Below are 22,603 nucleotides of genomic sequence, written 5' to 3' on the forward strand. Positions count from 1 at the left end.
CTTGGATGTATACAGTAGTTCTAATCAATACCATCCTGACATAGACCCCTCAGTTTAAAAAGCCCACTTTACCCAGTCCGAGATAGCGATGTTGATGACCATACACCTTGAATTTCTCACACAAAATGTAGATCCCTGCTTTTTATACAAGTCATTTTCGAATGCAGAAGAAGTGGAGACATACACGTTTTTTCACATCACTGATGTAGCGTAGCTTGTTGTGAAAATTATGTAACAGTATGGTATAAGCTGGCCGGTGTGGCCGAGCAATTCTAAGTGCTTCAGTCTGGAACCGTGCTACCGCTACAGTCGCAGGTTCGGTTCCTGCCTCGGGCATAGATGTGTGTAATGTCCTTAGGTTAGTTAGGTTTAAGTAGTTCTAAGTTCTAGGGGACTGATGACCTCTGATGTTAAGTCCCATAGTGCTGAGAGCCATTTTTGAGTATGGCATAAGCTTCCTTTCCTCTAAGTATTTTCTCATAAGGTAGGGAAAAATATTTTCTTATCTGTTGCGTCATACATCACATGACTAGAATAGTAAACTCATTTTTGGCTCATGATGGAGTGCTAAGATCTATCACTGTGACAGGACGCTTTCTTACTTTCGAACTCTCTCTTAAGATAACCAAATGCCTCGTTACATACGAAGTCCCTTAAGGTAACAGCACAGATAAATTGTAAAGATCAGGTTCATCCATGTATCACGTTATAAATTCGGTAATACATGTGATTTTATTACGAAGGTTGTCTCTCCCTGTGTAGGTGGGAGATTCAAATGTCGTTAAAAGATATCGCCGCAACGAAAAAAAAACATCTGTTTACCGCTCCAAGCCAACAATCACATCCCTGGTGCCCTAGCCATCACTTCCACACATCAGGTGCCATGTCACTGGTATCAAATTGAGAGGCTAATTAATTAAATTGATCATGGGAGTCATTTGCATGGCGAGTAATTTTCCTTTTTCAGTAGTCAGATTATACTTACCAGGTAGTTCAAATGGGTGTTCCTGGAAGGAAGACGATGTTTTCTTCGAGGAATACTATTGAGAACCGACATTTGAAGCTGACCACAGATGGATTTCACCGCCGGCAACATACATTTCGCGTAAGGACTGCGCTATTAAAAACAAGATCATAACAAAAATGTTACCGTCAACCTGCATGTAAACCAGTCTTCGTTCTACAGTCACACACAAGAGTCGCTGATGGAGTTACGCTATCTGGTAGAAATTCTATCTGCGATTTGGAATCAAGTCTTTCCCTTCAACCACATACCTGTTTGCATCCTACGGAAGGAGAGCTTTTCTAATAATTATGGCCTCTAGTGAATCATATTCGTGGCATCTCATATCTCGAAACGTGTCATCTTTGTCGAGCCTATCCGCTACATTAAAACTCGAGCGTGGTTTTAGACAGTCCCTCTTCATCTTGTAACTGTTCCTCAGTCTTTGTCCCGCCCTCCCTGCATTTTTGTCGTTCGCAATACATTCACACAGACATACAGAAAACAGAGCAAATGCACTGCAGCTGTAGAATATGTGGTTGGAGGTGACTGGACGCTTTGGAGCACAGCACTATACTGTGCCGTCTGACCAGAAAAATTGTGTATTTGCGCTAGGTGTTGGCAACTGTACTACATTTACAAGGAATTGTAGAATATGGAGGGAGAAGTGATCTCATGATCGCATGGGCAGAAGTGACATAAAATCGATAAAATTACGAAAAATGGCGGAAAATACGTTTAATCGAGGGAAAATACGCCAAAATGCAGGGAAATTGAGGGAGTACTTGCGTCTCTTCTGCTTGATGCAGGAAAATTCTTGTACATGGGAGCGAGTATGCGACAGCAAGAGGAATTCGAGAAAAAGTTTATATAGAAGCACCTGGAACCAGGGAAACAGTTCAAAAATGTTTCAAATGGCTCTGAGCGCTATGGGACTTAACATCTGAGGTCAGCAGTCCCCTAGAACTTAGTACTACTTAAACCTAACTAACCTAAGGACAGCACACACATCCATGTCCAAGGCAGGATTCGAACCTGCCACTGTAGCAGTCACACGGTTCCAGAATGAAGCGCCTAGAACTGCTTGGCCACACTGGCCGGCAGGGAAACAGTCATAGATTGTTTAATGTGGATGAACACCAAATGTAGAGTAATAAATTTATGTACAGTATGTCGGATGATAAGCCCAGGTGTGATACCAATGTTATCAGCAATCAGCAATCGACTTATAAATTTTTATAAAGTGTCCTTAGCTAAAGAGTTGAAAACTTTGTGGTAAGTTCCTATAGGACCAAACTACTGCAGTCATCAGTCCCTAGGCTTACACACTACACAATCCAACTTTAAATGACTTGCGCTAAAGACAACACATACATCCATGCCAGAGGGAGGACTACAACCTCTGACAGGGGGAGCCACACAGACTATGGCGAGGTGCCTTAGACCACTTGGCTACCCTGTGCAGCTAGTTCAAGAATGTTGTATTCCCAGCTGTGGTGACTCTAGTATGTAAGTAGAGAATGGATAGCTTATTTGACCCTGTCTAACACTGTTTAGGAGCTGGCCGGGGTGGCCGAGCGGTTCTAGGCGATAGTCTGGAACCACGCGACCGCTATGGTCGCAGGTTCGAATCCTGCTTCGGTCATGGATGTGTGTGATGTCCTTAGGTTAGTTAGGTTTAAGTAGTTCTAAGTTCTAGGGGACTGATGACCTCAGCAGTTAAGTCCCACAATGCTCAGAGCCATTTGAACCATTTTTTGAACACCGTTTAGGTGTTTTAAACCCTTACAAAAAGTATTTACAACACGCTCCTCTGTACTCTCCACCAATCACAATCTTGTGGTGTCATCTAACAAACAGTTGCTGTTTTTTGTTTTCACACATTCTACTGTATGTCTATGGAGGTAACAGTGATACATGCCAGTTGACTACTGTTGAAAGATATCTTTACAATTATGGGGTATCTTTACAATTAATCTGAATATAGGGGTAAAGTATGGATTCAATACAACTGTCACGCAAATGGAATGCAGTAGGACGTGCCGTACATCAGAGATGGATGAAGCATGGAGTGGAATTTTAGCAGTGAGAGCGTAAACAAAAATTCTGGCAAAATAACATTTATTAGATTGGTAAATTTAATTGCACACATGAATATGTATAGTGATTAAAATGGTGGTTGCTGTTGCCTGCAATCTATTACGTCGGATATTAATTAAACCTAGAACTTTATTTTGGAGTCCCCTGCAAGGTCTATGATCTATGGAAGGCCGCCCAGAATTAGCCGAGCGGTCTAAGGCGCTGCAGTCATGGATTGCGCGGCTGGTCCCAGCGGAGGTTCGAGTCCTCCCTCGGGCATGCGTGTGTGTGTTTGTCCTTAGGATAATTTAGGTTAAGTAGTGTGTAAGCTTAGGGACTGATGACCTTAGCAGTTAAGTCCCATTAGATTTCACACACATTTGAACATTTTTTTGATCTATGGAAGAGGAATGATCAAAGGATGGTTTAATCACGAACAACTACATTCACATGCACTTAAGACACTAACAGGAAGGAAAACCACTAAAAACCTTCACCACAGCACACGTGGGTAGCAAGAGGGCCTGTTCTCTTGATTTTAATATGTGGGATAAATTAATAAAATTTCTATTAAAGTGAATTGGTCTAAAAATGAAGCATAAATAAGAATCACATTTAATTCAGATATTCTACGGCATAAGATCACTGTGGTCTTGGCACTGTAGACTTTCCATTAGATCATGACTACGTGGTCCTCACAAACAAAAGCGTGCACAAAGAAAGTTATCAAGTGAGACGAATTGCAAAAAATGCAGTCATAAAACCACAGAAATCATACGCAATATGCGTGCTCTCGGGAAAGGGATAATAAACAAACTGAACTGAATCACAATAACCTCAACATGGCTCCACGTGTTTGATTAACAGTTCAACTGAACAATAGCCGACACCGTCCCTGCATTTTACGGCATTTAACACTCGCGAATTAGCAAGTAAAATTTGTCACACACGATAATAAACTGTGAACGATGAAAGGGATCATTTACTTTGACTAGCTTTGAAAAAATTACATAAAACACAACATTAACTTCTCATCGAAAAGGCACACTTACTGCCATGAAATGTTAAAACTAAATATGGATAGTATACTGTGGCCATCACAAACACATTCAGCTGCTCAAGAGAAAACTCTTTGCTACCTAGTTCGTGTTTCCTTACAGTTGGCTGCTCTGACACGGTGGCAGACTGCTACACTCCCACGGATCTACACACTGAAATCCTTGCACACTCTCATTCACACTTTCAACTGTGGACAAGATGAGGAAAGAATAGATACATTGAAATATGGCACTTAAATGGGGCTACGACAAGTACCAATAACCTCATGAAATGTTAAAACTAAATATGGATAGTGTGCTGTGGCCATCACACGCACATTCAGCTGCTCAGTCTTTTCGCTTTTCTTCTTTACATCTAGGGTAATCGACCATTTGCACCAACAATTGAGGTGCTAGAGGCAAACAAATGAAGCTTGCCATGAAATCTCATGCAGAGACCTTTCACTGTCTTTGATGCTTTCCTGGAACAGAGAGACATCTACCTCTAAATTTAGATGGATCTGCGTTAACGGACGATAGAAAATAGATGGAGTGATCGGTTGAGAGGGAAATGTTGCTGCAGGTCGTTTATCACGCATTTAACCTTTTTTTCCGTTGTTCTCTCGGGGTATATCAGTTGTGTGGTGTAACATGCGATACTCATATACAACTGCATGTTCTGCATGCGACTTAGAGCATTATCTACCTGTGATCATTAACTGCAAACCTCTCCACACCACAGTCATCAGAGGACTTCCAACTCATGTGTGATGAAACATGTCCATCGATGGTCAACCTGTTTTGGTACCCTCCTCTAGACCAACGGTGATGCATGTAAAGTAGCCCATTTCCCTGCCACATCTTGGATATAAATCGAGTCTTCAGTTTCATATAGGTACGAAGCAACTGTTCTTGTGCTTTCCATGTTTGTACTATCCTAATGCAGGAAAGTGGATCATCAGAGAGAGGGCAAGTCTTAAGATTTTTTTAGTAGGTTGGTGTATAAGATGCGCAGATATTGTCATAGAAAATCAAACAGCACATGGGTACATCAGCAATATGACCATATACATATAGATAAGTGTGGAAAACGCTATGGCCAAGTGGTTCTAGGAACTTCAGTCCAGAACCGCACTGCTGCTACAGTCGCAGGTTCGAATCCTGCCTCAGGCATGAATGAGTGTGATGTCCTTAGGTTAGTTAGGTTTAAGTAGTTCTAAGTCTAGGGGACTGATGACCTCAGATGTTAAGTCCCATAGTGCTTAGAGCCATTTGAACTATTTTGAAATGTGGAAAAAAAATATGGAAGATGGTATAAAATCGGGAAAATTCGAGGAAAGCCGGATATAATCACGAGAAATTGATGTGAGATACGTAAAAATTGAGGGAAATACCATGGAATGTAAAATCGGGAAAACGTAGTAAAATTACCGAAATTGACTGAGACTACATAAAACCGGAGACTAATACCATGAAAAGAGTACTGTGCAAAATCAATAAAATTGCGTGTTCTGGAGGAGGGGAGTAGACTGATGCTACATATACACACCTTAATAGTGGAGAGAGGAGGCATTCTTGAGATGTAACATCACGGTGAAACGGCAATATTATGCCGCACATGAGCAATACAGCCTTACATTGGACCATGACTTTTGAGTGCAAGAATGGTTCAAATGGCTCTGAGCACTATGGGACTCAACTGCTGAGGTCATTAGTCCCCTAGAACTTAGAACTAGTTAAACCTAACTAACCTAAGGACATCACAAACATCCATGCCCGAGGCAGGATTCGAACCTGCGACCGTAGCGGTCTTGCGGTTCCAGACTGCAGCGCCTTTAACCGCACGGCCACTTCGGCCGGCTGAGTGCAAGAGGAAGGTTATCAGAGGTAAGGTTGTTACATCTCCTCTGACTACTGATCGTGATGTTTTAAAGACGTCACTGTTTCTTCGTATGAATTTTCGGCCGTCGACAATCATTTTATAGGGCTGTTGTGAACAGATCATAATTTCTTAACCATCTTCGGGCATGAACTTCGTAAACAGCAGACGTCATAAACCTCCGAAAACCTATGTAGTGTTTGTATTACAAAGAATCGATGTTTTATTTGGTGTGCAAGGTCGTAGTTTTATCGCTTTACAGTGTGTCGCCATAGCTTATAGTAGAGAAACTTGCATGAAGAATGTATGTCACGCACTGGGAATATATTTCTTAGATTGTTATATTAACAGCATTGCATTCCGCATGACTAATAGGTCAGAAGCCACATCGCTATAGAATTATAGCGTGTTTTAAGTGCAGAACTGAGTAGCCTTAGGAGTGCATGTGTTTATGTTTATGATCATTTCTCTTTTACCAATACCTTCTTGGTACTGATCCCAGACACTAGAACAATACTTGTGAATTGATAGCGCAGTTGATTTACGTAAAATGCTTCAAACTACATCCATCTGGAACTCCATCACGCATAAATCACACGCTCTTCTTCATACCCATCTGTTATGTCATCACAACTCTCTCATATCTACTATACACCGATAAGGGGTGCTAACCTACTCGACACGCGTGCATGTGGAGAGATCTTGTGCACTTGAATGGGCGCCATGAGAAAGATTGGTGCGGAACAGTCTTTGTTGAACAACAGCTACAGGCTCGGCTCACTCTGTTCCATCATGAGACATGGAATGTCTTCTGGTTAGCTGCAAATTATATCGGTGACAATGTCGCAGGAAGGGTTGGTCAACAACAATGTGCAGCGATTTTTCAATTTCCAGCTTTATCCAAAGAATGTGAGAATGCTCTGTGACTCCCATCCACATGCAGAAAGATGGACAATCATAATCGTAAATTGCACACTATGGTCGCAGTGCTAGAAATATTTAGATTGGTATAGGATGCTGTCTGATATATTTTGGTATATATATATTCGAGAATTAACAATGAATGGACGTACTGGCCTTGATGACAGCTTCCACTCTCACAGGCATTCGTTCAGTCAGGTGCTGGAAGGTTTCTTGGGGAATGGCAGCCCATTCTTCACTGAGTGCTGCATTGCGAAGAGGTATCGATGTCAGTCGGTGAGGCCTGGAATGAAGACCATGTTCCAAAACATTCCAAAGGTGTTCAATAGGATTCATAGGATTCAGGTCACGACTCTGTGCAGGACAGTCCATTACAGGGATGTTATTGTCGTGTAAACACTCCGCCACAGGCCATACATTATGAACAGGTGCTTGATCGTGTTGAAAGATTCAGTCGCCATCCCCCAATAGCTCTTCAACACTGGGAAGCAAGAAGATGCTTAAAACATCAATGTAGGACTGTGCTGTGATATTGCCACGCAAAACAACAAGGGGTGCAAGCCCTTTCCATGAGAAACACGACCACACCATAACACCACTGCCTCAGAATTTTGCTGTTGGCACTACACACGCTGGCAGATGACGTTTTCGCCATACCTACACCCTGCCATTGGATGGCCATATTGTGTACCGTGATTTGTCACTCCACACAACGTTTTTCCACCGTTCAATCGTCCAAGGTTTAAGCTCCTTACACCAAGTGAGGCGCCGTTTGGCATTTACCGGCGTGATGTGTGGCTTATGAGCAGCTGCTGGACCATGAAATCCAAGTTTTCTCACCTCGCACCTGCCTGTCATAGTACTTGCAGTGGATCCTGATGTAGTTTGGAATCCCTGTGTGATGGTCTGGATAGATGTCAGCCTATTACACATTACGACCCTCTTCAACTGTCAGAGGTCTCTGTCAGTCAACAGACGAGGTCGGCCTGTACGCTTTTATTCTGTACATGTCCCTTCACGTTTCCACTTCACTATCACATCGCAAACAGTGGACCTAGAGATGTTTAGGAGTGTGGAAACCTCGCGTACGGATGTATGACACAAGTGACACCCAATCACCTGACCATGTTCAAAGTCCGTGAGTTCTGCAGAGTGTCCCATTCTGCTCTCACGATGTCTAATGACTACTGAGGTCGCTGATGTGGAGTAGCTGGCAGTAGGTGGCAGCAAAATGCACCTAATATGAAATACGTATGTTTTTGGGGGTCTCCGGATACGTGTGTGTTTGTGTGTGTCCAAGAATTGACAATGAATGGACGTACTGCACAGTCATCTATCTAAATTTGCAATCTAGTATATGGTACTTGCAAAGTGGTGGAGGGGTGGTTTAGCAATGATACAGAAATTGGGAGGCATGCTGCAGAGACATTGTTCGGCATTGAAATTATGGAAAAACGTTAAAATTGCTAAAATTGAGCGCATTCTCAATTGTGATACTTATTACAGTACATCAACAGTGTCTTTTCTATCCCATCCACCCACTGGTATGCTGTTGATTACCACATCACGATTAACTGACTCACTTATTTGAGATGGAGAATGAGTCTTGGTGGAGGGACAACATCTTCCTGGGATGGCTAGCACCGAAACAGTGATCATGTTCATCATGACTGCAATATGAGGTATCAATCGAAACAGAACACTGAGGTGTTGGGTACCACGTGACTGTGAAAGATGAGTTTAAATGTAGAGGTCGTCAATCACTTTTGGATAGTTGTTTGGAAACGCTCCACAATGCTGCAAAACTCTTCCAGTTTCCATATATTGTGACTGTCTTGTATTTCAATCATCATCCTGTGTTGTGGGAGCAGCAACATAATTTACACCATGCAATGTCCAGTGGATCAAAATACGTTAATGTCAGTTTAGAACCTGACACAGTCCTCGATGTCATGGTGGAGAAAATATCTTGTGGTGTACAAATCTGTAGTCATACACTGCTTGGATGCATTACAGCAGAAAAAAGTGTCTCAAACAACAAAACAGGGACCCTCTCTTGCAACTGACAGTCTGTGGGATATGGTCCTCCTACAATACAGGTGCCGAAACTTTACACTGCTCTGTGGAAGTGACTTTGGTCACGAGCCACTTTCTCTAATGAACCAGTACCTGAATATTTAATACAATTACCACATACGATCAATGCTAGTGTGCAGACGGTATTTGTTTTCGATATATCAGAAGACAGGGACGCGATAATATGTTACTGAGTTCTCTACTGGATGACGTCAGTGGAGCTTTATAGTTCATAGTTTTTCTCTGTTGGATGGTACATACTAACGAGGAGGGTGAGAATGTTTGGGTGACAGACACGAATGCTTCCTGGGAGACGCAGATCTCCTTCGGGCTGCAGTACCTGTATGTAGTTTAGAGCCATACCGCAGTGCAGTAGCGAATACTTGCCTTTCTTCCAGTTCCAGTAGGATGTGGAGTCCTTCTAATTTTCCGAATAAGAAACACCACCGTAACTGCTTATTCTGCTATTTTCTACTACCTTGTGTTGCTGGAGAAAGCATCGTTTCGTGCTGGCCATATATATTATACACAGTTTGTGGAGCTAAAAAAACATGTTCTCGTTTCCACCAAGTCGAAAAAGATGGTCCTGTCACATTAACACTGTATCTCCATGGGTTGCAGAAGGTCTTAGATATAGCACTCTCCGACTTCTGCTCAGTTCTGACTGGAACGATCACATGACAAAGCTGCAGGGAGGGCCGGGCAGGGACTCAGGAACAGTTACAAGCTGCAGAGAGGCTGTCTAAAATCATCATGGAATTTTGCTGTAGCAGATACGTTCGAGAAAGGTCACTCTTTCAAGATATGAGATGCCATGAATATGAATCACTAGAGGCTGTAATTCTTAGCAGAGATCTCTCTCCATAGGATGCAAGGCACATATGTGGTTGAAAGGAAAGACTTGATTCCAAACCGCAGACAGCGTTTCTACCAGGTAGCATAACGTTATCAGCGACTCTTGAGTAGTGTAGACCCAAGACTGCGTTGTATGCAGGGTGACAGTAACACTGTTGTTGTGATCGTGTTTTTAATAACGCGGTTCTTACATGAAATGTATGTTGCTGGCAGTAGAATCCATCTGTGGTCAGCTTCAAATATCGGTGCTCAATAGTATTCCTCGAAGAGAACATCGTCTTCCCTCCAGGAACACCCATTTGAACTACCTGGTGAGTATAATCTGACTACTGAAAATGAAAATTAGTCGCCTTGCAAATGACTCCCATGTTCAATTTAATTAATTAGCCTCTCAATTTGATACCAGTTACATGGCACCTGATGTGTGGAAGTGATGGCTAGGGCACCAGGGATGTGATTGTTGGCTTGGAGCGGTAAACAGATGTTTTTTTTCGTTGCGGCGATATCTTTTAACGACATTTGAATCTCCCACCTACACAGGGAGACGCAACCTTCCTAATAAAATCGCATGTATTACCGAATTTATAACGTGATACATGGATGAACCTGATCTTTACAATTTATCTGTGCTGTTACCTTAAGGGACTTCGTATGTAACGAGGCATTTGGTTATCTTAAGAGAGAGTTCGAAAGTAAGAAAGCGTCCTGTCACAGTGATAGATCTTAGCACTCCATCATGAGCCAAAAATGAGTTTACTATTCTAGTCATGTGATGTATGACGCAACAGATAAGAAAATATTTTTCCCTACCTTATGAGAAAATACTTAGAGGAAAGGTAGCCTATGCCATACTGTTAAATAATTTTCACAACAAGCAACTATACATCAGTGACTGGGTAAAGTGGGCTTTTTAAACTGAGGGGTCTATGTCGGGATGGTACTGGTTAGAACTACTGTATACATCCAAGCTGCAGGTGCTTGTTTCACAGTGCACTGTGGCTGGCTGCAGCGTCTGTCATGGGGAGTCGGCAACAGGAAGTAATGGATTAGCTCAACCTGTGACGTAGTTAGTACAAAGGATGCACTGAACTGTCTGATCTTACCCACGGCAGCAAGGTCTGGTGAAGTGACCAGTGTGCTAGGTGTGTGTGAAAGATTTGGATGTGTGTGTTGTGTGAGATGAGGTTCAAAATGATAGGTGTTTGCGCTGGATATATTGATAAGATCCAAATGCCTACCACTCCAATCATCCCCAGGTGCCCTTTATGGTGGGGGTGATGTAATCTGGCATACACACATGTCCGTGGCTGTGGCTGCGATTGTGGTGGTAGTTTTCACCAACCTGTGAGCGCTGGTGCCAATGGTGTAAGTAGTAGGACAAGGCTGTGTCACCCCACATTCCATTGTAGCCACATTTATTCAAGATGGCGGCGACGATGTCATCCAAGATGGCGGCGTGTAGACTTGGCAACAGCACATGACGTCATCCAAGATGACAGATTTTTGTGGGAAAATAGGCCAATTGGGCTACGTCCACTAACCTAACCCTCCAGAAAAAGGCGGAAAATTTGAATTTTGGTGAGAAAATAGGTCAATTGGGCTAAGCACACTAACCTAACCCTCCAGAAAAAATTGGCGCCAAATTGAAATTCCAGCAGGATAATGCCTGCAAAACGGTTTGTGTCTTTATTATTACTCATTATTATTCATTTATTATCGTTCATTATCATTCATTATCGTTTATTATTATTTATTATTATTTATATGATGCAAGTGTGTTCACTACGAGGTCGGGAGTCCAACTAATAAATTCATACCCCTGCCAGCAGAGAGTGCCACCATGACGTCATTTAAGATGGCGTATTTTGGCGGGAAGAAAGGCAATTGGGCTATCTCCACCAACCTAACCCCCAGAAAAATTGGCGAAATTTGAATTTTGGCGGAAAATAGGTCAAGTGTGCTATGTCCACTACCCTAACCCTCCATAAAAATGTCGGGAAATTTGAATTTTTGCGGGAAACACGATAATCCGTCAGACCTGCGAAAAAAAGCCCCTAAGTCCACCTCATCCTACGAAGTTTGAATTTTTCGCGGTCACTTATTGTTTCACTACTAAGCTATGAAAATCGCGTAAACTAAGTAATAAAGTGCACTTTTACTAATGTAAGTCACCTCCTGTGAATTCACTGGAAAAGGACTGAAGTCTTTATTTCAAACAGTACAGTCATCACTTATTCTCCAACAGAGTTAGTACACATCTTAGAGATTGCAGTCCTGTTGCCATGATGCCCCAATCCGACTGAATTAGGTCATATGGTCGCTGCCAACCCGCATTGGTCCGCGCGCCAAGGGCAAGCGAGCGCTCGCCTCACGTGATGGCCGTCAGCTGCGAACCGCGTACGATGCCGATCTGGCAGCCGCTCACATCACAGCGTACTGGCGCCGACTCGCTTTGCGGACCCCCGCTGGTCCAGTGATGTAAGTATGTTTTCGTGGACAGTGGAGTCTGCCCCCACCGACCAGTTGTCGCCAAAGCTGTTCGCTGGGCAGGTCGGAACTTGCCGGCTTCACAATGGTTGGTTGGTTGATCCAGTAAGTGCTTGACAAAGAATGGCCTGCCACATGTTTGGTGCCAAAGTTTGCTCGAGAGTGGAATCCGCCATGACGTCACAACAGGTGGACCAGCACATGTGCTCGCCACGACGTCTTTCGCTAAGTTAATTGATCACCCAACTCTCATTATTAAATCCACATGAGCCCATTGCCTAATCCAAGATTGTCGCGAAAACACTCGCCTGTACACGTGAGCCATCGAGCACGCCTTGCTTAGTACCTCCACAAGTGGATGTAACAAAGTTCACATGACTACTAAATTTAATTGATCAATTAATTAACCTCTCTGATGCGGAAAAGTGCCATGTCCACCTAGACTTGGAATCAATTTTCGCTAGTGCCACACCCACCTGGACTTGGTATGAAATAGTTAAAGTCCCAACCGACTGCCACGTCCCCTTACCGACCCATGCTCGTTGACCAATATGTGTGAATGTGTAGTGCATCAGTCCTTTTCCAGTGAATTCACAGGTGACTTATATTAGTAAAAGTGCACTTTATTATTCATTTTATGCGATTTTCATAGCTTAGGAGTGAAACAATAAGTGAACGTGAAAAATTCAAACTTCGTAGGATGAGGTGGACTTAGGTTTGTGCACATGGCCCAATTGGTCTTTTTTTTGTAGGTGTGACGGATTATCGTGTTTGAACTTTCGTGCCACAAAAATCGGCCATCTTGAATAAATAATAATAAATGATAATAAATAATTGTAAATGATAATAATAATAAATAGAAGTACTGTTTTACAGACATTGTGGCGTGTGAATTTGAACATGGCGCGATTTTCTATGTTTGTGGAGGTAGGCCAATAATAATAAATAATAATAAATGATAGTAAATAATAATAAATAATAATGAATAATAATAAATGATAATGAATAATAATAAATGATAATGAATAATAATAATTAATAATAAACACAAGCATGGCTTTGCAGGCATTATCCTTTTCGAATTTTTTCTGGAGGGTTATGTAGTGGACATAGCCCAATTGGCCTATTTTCCCGCAAAAATCCGCCACCTTGGATGATGTCATGTGCTGTTGCCAAGTCTACACGCTGCCATCTTGGATGATGTCATCGCTGCCATCTTGAATACATTTGGCTACAATGGAATGTGGGGTGGCACCGGCCTTGCCCTACTACTGGTGTATGAGGAGGTTGGTGCACTGCATGTGGACCTCAGGACATGAGCTGACATTTGAAATTTTCAGCTACCTCCAACACAATGGACTTCCTACTGACTGACCTAACTGTGCTCGTATCCTCTGATAGGAGGCAAGGGGAAAAATGCAGTACTATTTAGAAACCAGGTCATTGCAGGAACGAATCCCAACAAATGTGCCAATCGTAGTATCCATCAATACGAAGCAAGGAAAACTTGTCGCACACAAAGATTATCAATTTAATTAATTAGTCAAGCAATCTGATAGAGTGAGGGAATAATTCTAAGACACCCACAACTGCAGATTTACCAGGTAAACGCTGGTTTGTTTGCTGTTTGATCCGCCTGCAGTGGTGTGCTACAGGACGAGAGAGAGAGAGAGCTGGCGTTTTGACAGGAATTTCTCGGGCATCAAATATCAAAGTGTTGCCACCACCTAACGCTTTTGTTCAAGTGACCTGCATGTGCAGTGGTGCGAGCTGGTGCTGAGTGTGAGGCATCGAATGGCTGAGGGTGGATAGTGTGTGCTTCGCAACTGAAAGATTTTTAACAGTTTAGTTATGTGCGATGACTGTTTCATGATGGTATTACTTGTGCAATTGGAATAAAAAAGCGATCTATTTAATTACTCTTTTTTGATGTATTTTGAAATACCTGCATATTCCCATACAGCAGAGAATGATGAGGAAGAGAGATCCAACGCCTTCATAATTAATTTTTTTTATAAATAAACAATATAACCTCTGCTATATAATTAAATTTTCTGTTTATGAGTTCCTTCGTCTCCAGGGCAGAGCCGCCAATTTCCGGGTAGGGGGTGGAATGAGAGAGGGGAGGGGAGGGATGAGAGAGTTACCAGAGGGGTAGACTTAATTAAATGATCAATTTAATAATTAGTTAATCAAATTGATAGAGTGGGACGGAGCTATTCGAATAACTCAGGCCTGAAAGTGTACCTGTATCAGTGAGGGGGGGGGGGGGGAGGATGGTGGTTTCACCAATTTTCATGGTGGGGGGGGGGGTAAGGGAGAGGGCGGGCGGTTTCCTAGAGGGGGAAGGGTTAATTAATTGATAGATTTAATTAGTTAGTCGATGAAACTGATGTCAAAAGTAAGGTTGTATTGGTGAGGGAAGTTCCCAGAGGGCTGGAGGGGAAGGGGAGGACAAAAAGTGTCCTGACCACGACTTACACTTGCAAGGTATTGAGGACCTTGCACAGGTCCCGTTCGTGGTCAAATACACACCTTCTACAAAAAAGTATGGAAATTGATTTAAGGGAGTAAAACCTTGCCAGTACTTATTTATATCAAAATGGTTCAAATGGCTCTGAGCACTATGGGACTCAACTGCTGAGGTCATTAGTCCCCTAGAACTTAGAACTAGTTAAACCTAACTAACCTAAGGACATCACAAACATCAATGCCCGAGGCAGGATTCGAACCTGCGACCGTAGCGGTCCTGCGGTTCCAGACTGCAGCGCCTTTAACCGCACGGCCACTTCGGCCGGCCTTATTTATATCTCTTAATTCATCTTTCTTGTTGAGAGGTCCAACAATGACATACGAGGGTTGGAACTTAAATTGTGGCAACTATTTATTCACAACCGATACAAAAGAGTTACATGTTTGCGCCTGTTACTGTCCTTAAAAGTAGTCACCAGCGTTGTGTAGAATCCGTTGCCAGTGACGTGGAAGTCATAGTATACCAACTGCAGAGCCTGTTCTGTTGATGGTGCGAATGGAGCGATCTACTGCCTGTCGAATCTCCGGAACAGTTCTGAAGTGAATGCCACAAAGTGGTTCCTTCATCTTTGGAATCAAATCAAAGTCACAAGGACTTACACCCTGGGAGTGTGGTGGATGGTACAGTACTTCCAATTCCCATTGACCACCCACAGCATCCACAGCTTGCGCTGTATGCGCCCGTGTACTGTCGTGCAAAATGGTGGGTGGGTTGGGAAGAAAGTGTCGCCGCTTCTTTCGCATAGCTCGTTGCAAGTGATGCACCGAAAACGAACAGTAATACTGTGCACTGATGGTCTGCCATGTAGGAACATAATGCGTTTGGATAAAGTCGTCACAGTCGTACACGAAAATCGCCGTACTGGGGCTCTGACGCACTTTCGACTTTCGCGGAGACCCACAATGACGCCATTCGTTAGATTGGCGTTTCAGTTTTGGCTCATACGATGTGGCTCTGTCTCATCTAGTGTTATGATATAGTGTACGAAAGCCTCTCCTTTGTGCTCATAGCCCTCCAAGTGCGTCTGAGCAGCTACATAATACATCGATTTCTGCATTTCCATCAAGTCATGTGGAACCCATCATGATGCAATTTTTCGCATTCCCAGGCGTTCCTACAGGATGAGAAACACAGTCGTATGCGCTAATCCGGTTTCATGGGAAAGCTCATGAATCGTATGCTCCATTGTTCCTGTTTCTAAAACATAGTGACACTGTTACGTTAAGACTGCTCACTCAAGAGTGACTGTGTTTCCCTCGATTGTGCACACGCCGGTGACGTGGGACGGGTGAGTCAGTTTGCTTGGAGGTGAGGCAGGTACGTCAACAACGTGTGCTATCAGCGACAATAGTAGATTGCTTTGCATAGTGTCTCCACACCAGTGTTGCCACTATTTAAGTTCCAACCTTCGTATTTTAAACAGAGTCAGAAAATGTTTTTAATTAATAGTGGATTATACATCAGACTATGAGCATAGTATATTGTGGGACCACAACATATTGTCGCAGCAAAAGCTGAGTAGTACCGTGGTGTAGTGATTCTAATACTGAACTGTTGAATGGAGGGTTGCGAGTTCAAAACTCAGATGGACTGTACTATTTTAATTTCTATATTCGGTTCAAGTACATTATAGAAGTATCCACAAATGTCAAGAATCATTGTACTGGAATGTTCTACAGCTGTACATACACTGTATGTGTTCTGGCCGGAGGCAGTTCGCTCCACGCTCTTATTTGTGCACGTGCTGAATTAACCTTCGTTAAGTGACGTTAGTGTTCATCATTCATCTAATCACACCTTCTTCTACGTGACATTATTCTGGTGGAGGCGCCGAGTATTGGAACTTGTGATAACACACATTATCGACGGCACAGTGGCTCCCATCGGGCCGCGACAGAGCCGCCGTTTACGTGGCGAGAAACCCGAGTTCGAGCCATGTTCAACAGATTTACAATCTACCGGAGACAGAAGAAGTCGAGGACGTTATGATGACAGCAACTGTGTGCCACAACATGAGACATCCTTCCGTGTTCTCTGGTGGCGAGGGCCAAGATCCAAACAAGTGGCTGAAGGTATATGAGCGTATAGCCAAATTTAACAAATGGGATGTCACCGTGTGTTTGGCTAACGTATTTTTGTACTTGGAGGGCACTGCCAAGCAATGGTATGAGAACAACGAGGAGGAGTTCACAAGCTGGGAAGTATTCCAGGTGGAACTGCGCAAGTATTTCGGCAACACACAACGACAGAAATCCAAGACTGAAGATAAATTAAAGTGCAGGGCACAGCGTCCAGGAGAAACTACAGCATCCTACATTCAAGACGTCTTGGAGTTGTGTAAAATAGTGGATCCTAGAATGAAGGAGGAAGATAAGGTTGCACATCTGGTGATGGGTGTTGCTAAGGACATGTATCAAGCCCTACTCCTGAAGGAGGTTTCGACAGCAGATGACTTCATAAAATGGTGCCAATATATCGAGACAGTGCATCAAAAAAGAATTACACGCAAGAAGTTTGGACGGCTTCCAAACATCGTATCGATGTATGTGATGGTGGAAGCAACTGATTTCACAAGTGTCCTTCGTCAGATAGTGAGAGGGAAAAGGCACTTGGATTGCATAGCGAACAAAAAACCGAGACGCTTCAGGTCATAAGGGAAGAAGTGGAACAGACATTGAACCCAATCTCTCGCCCTTCATTTCCCTTTAAAACGGTGAAAAAGTCGAGACCCAGGCAGAGTTACGTTCCTACAGTGCCGCACGAGGAACCTGTTTCGTCACCAAGGAAGACTGACGTCTGGAGGATCCAGCATAACCAACCAGTATGTTTCCACTGCGGACGACCGGGACATGTGATGCGCTATTGTCGGGAAAGGCGGCGGATATTTGAAGACGTCTGCGCCAGAAGACCGATCTTAGCTGACTCCAACTCTGGGACGACGAAGATGAACAAGAAGATGTGTGTGCAGGACGATGTAGGTCACCATCGCCGCAAGCTAGCCGCTGGAGAGGACGCTCCCCAACATGCCGATCGAGGTCTCCATCGCCCTTTAGAAGCTCCAGCCGATCACCTAGCCGCCGCAACCTGGAGAACTAAAGGGTGCGATCTTCCTTGGAGGTGAGGCCTCCGAAGAGAAAAATCCTCCGCCGTTGATCACTACAAAAATAATAGGAATCTACATCGATATCCTCATGGATGCCCGACCAGCCCAAGCTCTTGTGGACTCTGGAGCATCATATACAGTCAATTCGGAGAAGTACCGTCGCCAGTTGCAGAAAACCGTATTCGTCGACAACAAAACATCTCTGCTGAAGGTGGCTAATGGGAAATGTGTAAAACCTACAGGAAGATGTATCATTCGTGTTGGTACAAGTGGGCATACATAGCCCTTCGAATTCATCGTCTTACAAGAGTGTAGTCATGGCGTCATTCTCGGATGGGACTTTTTGAAAGCTTCTCAGGCAATTATAGGTTGTGGTCGCTCGAAGATTATGCTGGACGAGATGAGATACTGTGAACAGGAAGGTGTGCATCAGAGTGTGTGGAGACTATGTGTGCTGGATGAAGTGATCATTCCTGCAGTCAGCGCTAGAAAGGTAACTGTCATGTGTCATGCCATGCATCAACCCATGGATCTTGAAGTGGAATGTAAGAGAAGCATACCACTGAAGAATAACTTAGTCATCCCAGCCTCTGTCGTCTCATTTAAGAACGGACTCAGTGAATTTTGGATAGTTAACTGTCGCTGAGACCCACAGGTCCTTCCAAGATACATGTGCGTAACGAACGCTGAGCCGTTAATTGAAGAACATCTGAGCGTCGTAGAAACCTCCCATGCCAAGTCTGTGGGCGAAATTAGTGCTACCACTCGACTGTCACCAGATCTCACTAAGGAACAACAGAAGAAGCTACTTGCCATTCTTCAAGAATTCTCTGAGTGCTTCAATCCACAGGTGAAGAACAAATTAGACAAATCGACGGTGAAGCACTGTATTAGCACTGAAGACCATCAACCAATAAGCCAGAGAGCATACTGTATGTCAGCAACGGATCATCGAATAATTCGCGACGAGGTAGAGAAAATGATGAAGAATGACATCATTCAGGCTTCACAGAGCCCATGGTCGTCACCAGTGGTCCTCATCAGGAAGACGGATGGGAGTTGGTGCTTTTGTGTTGATTACAGGAAGCTTAACAGGATAACTAAAAAGGACGTTTACCCTCTTCCACAAATTAACGATACACTAGATTGTCTGAAGGGGGCTAAGTTTTTCTCAACCATGGAAATGTACTCGGGATACTGGCAAATCGAAGTGCCCCGAGGGCCTATATGAGTTTAAGGTAATGCCGTTCGGTTTGTGTAATGCACCAGCAACTTTTGAACGGACGATGGATAATCTTCTACGTCACCTGAAGTGGACGATGTGTCTTTGTTACTTAGATGACATTATAGTGTTCTCAGAGACATTTGATGAACATATAAAAAGACTGAGGGCCGTTCTTAAGTGTCTCCAACAAGGCACACTGAAACATAATCCAAGAAAGTGTCTCTTCGGAGCAAATGAAATCAAAATACTTGGACACCCTGTGTCAACTGAAAGTGTGCGGCCAGACCCAGAAAGCGTGAGATCCATAACGGAATTTCCTGTTCCTAAAAGTATTAGAGATGTGAGAAGCTTCCTTGGGCTATGTTCTCATTACCGTCATTTTATCAAAGACTTTTGTATCACAGCCAGGCCACTCCAAGAGTTGTTAAAATCTGATGCTAAATTTATCTGGGGTGGTGCTCAACAATATTCTTTCGATGTGCTGCAAAAAGCTCTGACGACTGACCCAATACTTGGTCTGTATGATGAGAGAGCACTTACAGAACTACACACAGATGCCATTGAGTATGGGCTCGGTGCTGTTCTGGTGCAAATTTCGGATGGAAAAGAGAAGGTTATAGCCTATGCTTCTAGGACACTTACAAAAGCCAAGAGAAACTACTCAACAACAAAAAGAGAATGTCTTGCTGTGATCTGGGCCATGTGCAAATTTCGACAGTATCTCTATGGAAGGCCATTCACAATTGTTACAGACCATCATTCACTTTGCTGGTTGACAGGTCTTAAGGATCCAACAGGACGACTCGCCAGATTGGCACTATGTATTCAAGAGTATGACATTACCATAGTGTACAAAAGTGGAAGAAAACACCAATATGCCGACTGTCTCTCAAGAAACCCTGTGCAAGACCATCAAGACTTTGCTGAAGATAGTGACTGTCTCACTGCACTCCAGGATCTCTCTGCTGAGCAGAAGAAGGACGCCAAGATATCTCAAATTATAACTGCCTTAAATCGGTCAGAGGATGTGAAAGGACAATTTAAGGTAGTTAATGGATTACTTTGCAAGAAAAACTTTGATCCGTTTGGAAAGAGGTGGCTACCAGTGATTCCTAAACACATGTGCTTGGATGTTCTACAGAAATTCCATGACACACCTGAAGCCGGACATTTAGGATTTATTAAGACATACAATAGGATCCGCAAGAGATTTTTCTGGCCAGATTTATTTAGGAGTGTCCATCACTGTGTGTCCCACTGTAGAGGCTGCCAGAGGAGAAGGGCAGTTCATCAGAAACCACCTGGTTGCCTCTACCAGTTCCACCAGCTGAAAAGCCTTTCCAGCGTGTTAGGATTGTCCTCCTCAAACGATTTCCAACGTCTGCTAGTGGCAATACATGGATTATTGTTTGCACAGATTATCTGACACACTATGGCATTACAAAAGCCGTGAAAACAGCCAAAGCATCCGAGGTAGCCAAATTAATCGTGTAAGACATTGTATTAAAACATGGTGCCCCAAGGTTGTTAATTATGGATCGAGGGAAAGTTTTTCAATTGAATCTTGTGACAGAGATAAACTGTCGGTGCAACATTACTCATCATATGACGACTGCCCACCATCTGCAAACTAACGGGCTTATTGAACGCCTTAATAAGACCTTCGCCGACATGCTATCAATGTTCATCAATGTTGAGCAGAGCAACTGGGATGAGGTGTTACCTTTCATGACGTTTGCCTACAACACTGCCAAACAAGACACCACAGGATTTACGCAATTTTTCCTGGTGCATGGGCACGAGGCAACTACGATGATGGACCCTGTGTTTCCATTACATCTGATGACATGGACGACGACTACATTGACCATGTGTTAACCAGAGCTGATGAAGCTCGGCAGTTAGCTCGACTCTGCATGCTGCAGGCTCAAGCAAACCATCGCCGAAGGTATGACGAGAGCCACCGCCCTGTTGTCTACCAGCCTGGTGAACTTGTCTGGATCTTCACTCCTGTTCGGAAGGTTGGTCTCTCTGAGAAGCTCCTCAGGCGCTACTTTGGACCTTATAAGGTCGTAAGACAGTTGTCTGATGTTACTTATGAAGTTGAAGATTTCAACCCTCACGCAAGATGACGACAGATCAGAATACGGTCCACGTCCTTCAAATGAAGCCCTACAAGGATCCTGCAACCCGGGGAAAATTCAATGCTCCGGTGACAGGCAACAAGTGGAAAGGTGATGAAGAGCGAGGCGGCAAAAGAAGTTCTAAGAAGATCACCACCAGGGCAAGCATCAGTCATCGGTAGTCGAAGTATACAGGACTGATGACCCTTTCCTGGGCTAGGAGGATGTAACACCGAGACGCTGTTCTCTTAAGGAGGGAGCAATGTGGCAGAAGAAGCTGAGTAGTACCGTGGTGTAGTGGTTATGATACTATACTGTTGAGGGTCATGAGTTCAAAACTCATCTGGACTGTACCATTTTAATTTCTATATTCAGTTCGAGTATGTTCTAGAAGTACCCACAAATGTCAAGAATCATTGTAGTGGAATGTTCTGTGGCTGTATATTTACTGTGTGTGTTCTGGCTGGAGGCAGTTCACTCTGCACTCCTGTATGTGCAAGTGCTGAATAAACCTCCATTAAGTGAAGTTAGTGTTCATCATTCATCTGATTACACCTTCTTCTATGTGACAATATTAGTGTCTTATTGCAGATATCATGTTCATGTGAACTTTTGTTTTTGAAGGTTATGATGACTTTCCTTTCTTTGGATAGGATGAGACAGAATATTTTTCGCTAAATTCCCCTCAGTATTGCTTCAGTGTACTATTTTCCTTTCACTTCTGAAATACCTGCCTACTTTTAAAATATGAAGTGTTACTTGATTCTTACTTGTTCTGCGTGACTGGTGCGAATGCCAGCTGTGTGTGTTTTGTTCATAGCAGAGGAGAGATAGGTCTTTTCATTTTACAGTCAGCAACATTGACACTGAAGTAATAATAAAGAAAGGAATGTGATGATTAGAGACAATTCCCGCTCAAGTCCGCAGAGTGATTCTCACTGCACATTCATCTGGAGCGAATTGGTAACAGGCACAATCACAGGATCATTGGGGACATCGACCAGTTTGCTGGTGGTGAGACCCTAGTGTGTGGAATGTGTACAGGACATTACCTCTTAATTAACAGTCCAAGGAATATATGCATCTTTTCATATGAGCAGTTGCTTTGAGGTTCCTCGTCGCATATGATAATGCCTGATCAAATTAAACTGCTTTGGTGGACAAAATTCTCACAGTCAAAGGACATGGACCGTGATGTATGAAGAAATTTACAGCGTGCATCTGAGATGTATTGAGGATACAAATTACAGCTTCTTGTACACCATGCGTACTCCGCCAGACC

The sequence above is a fragment of the Schistocerca americana genome, chromosome X (assembly GCF_021461395.2).
Source record: "Schistocerca americana isolate TAMUIC-IGC-003095 chromosome X, iqSchAmer2.1, whole genome shotgun sequence".
Taxonomy (NCBI): domain Eukaryota; kingdom Metazoa; phylum Arthropoda; class Insecta; order Orthoptera; family Acrididae; genus Schistocerca; species Schistocerca americana.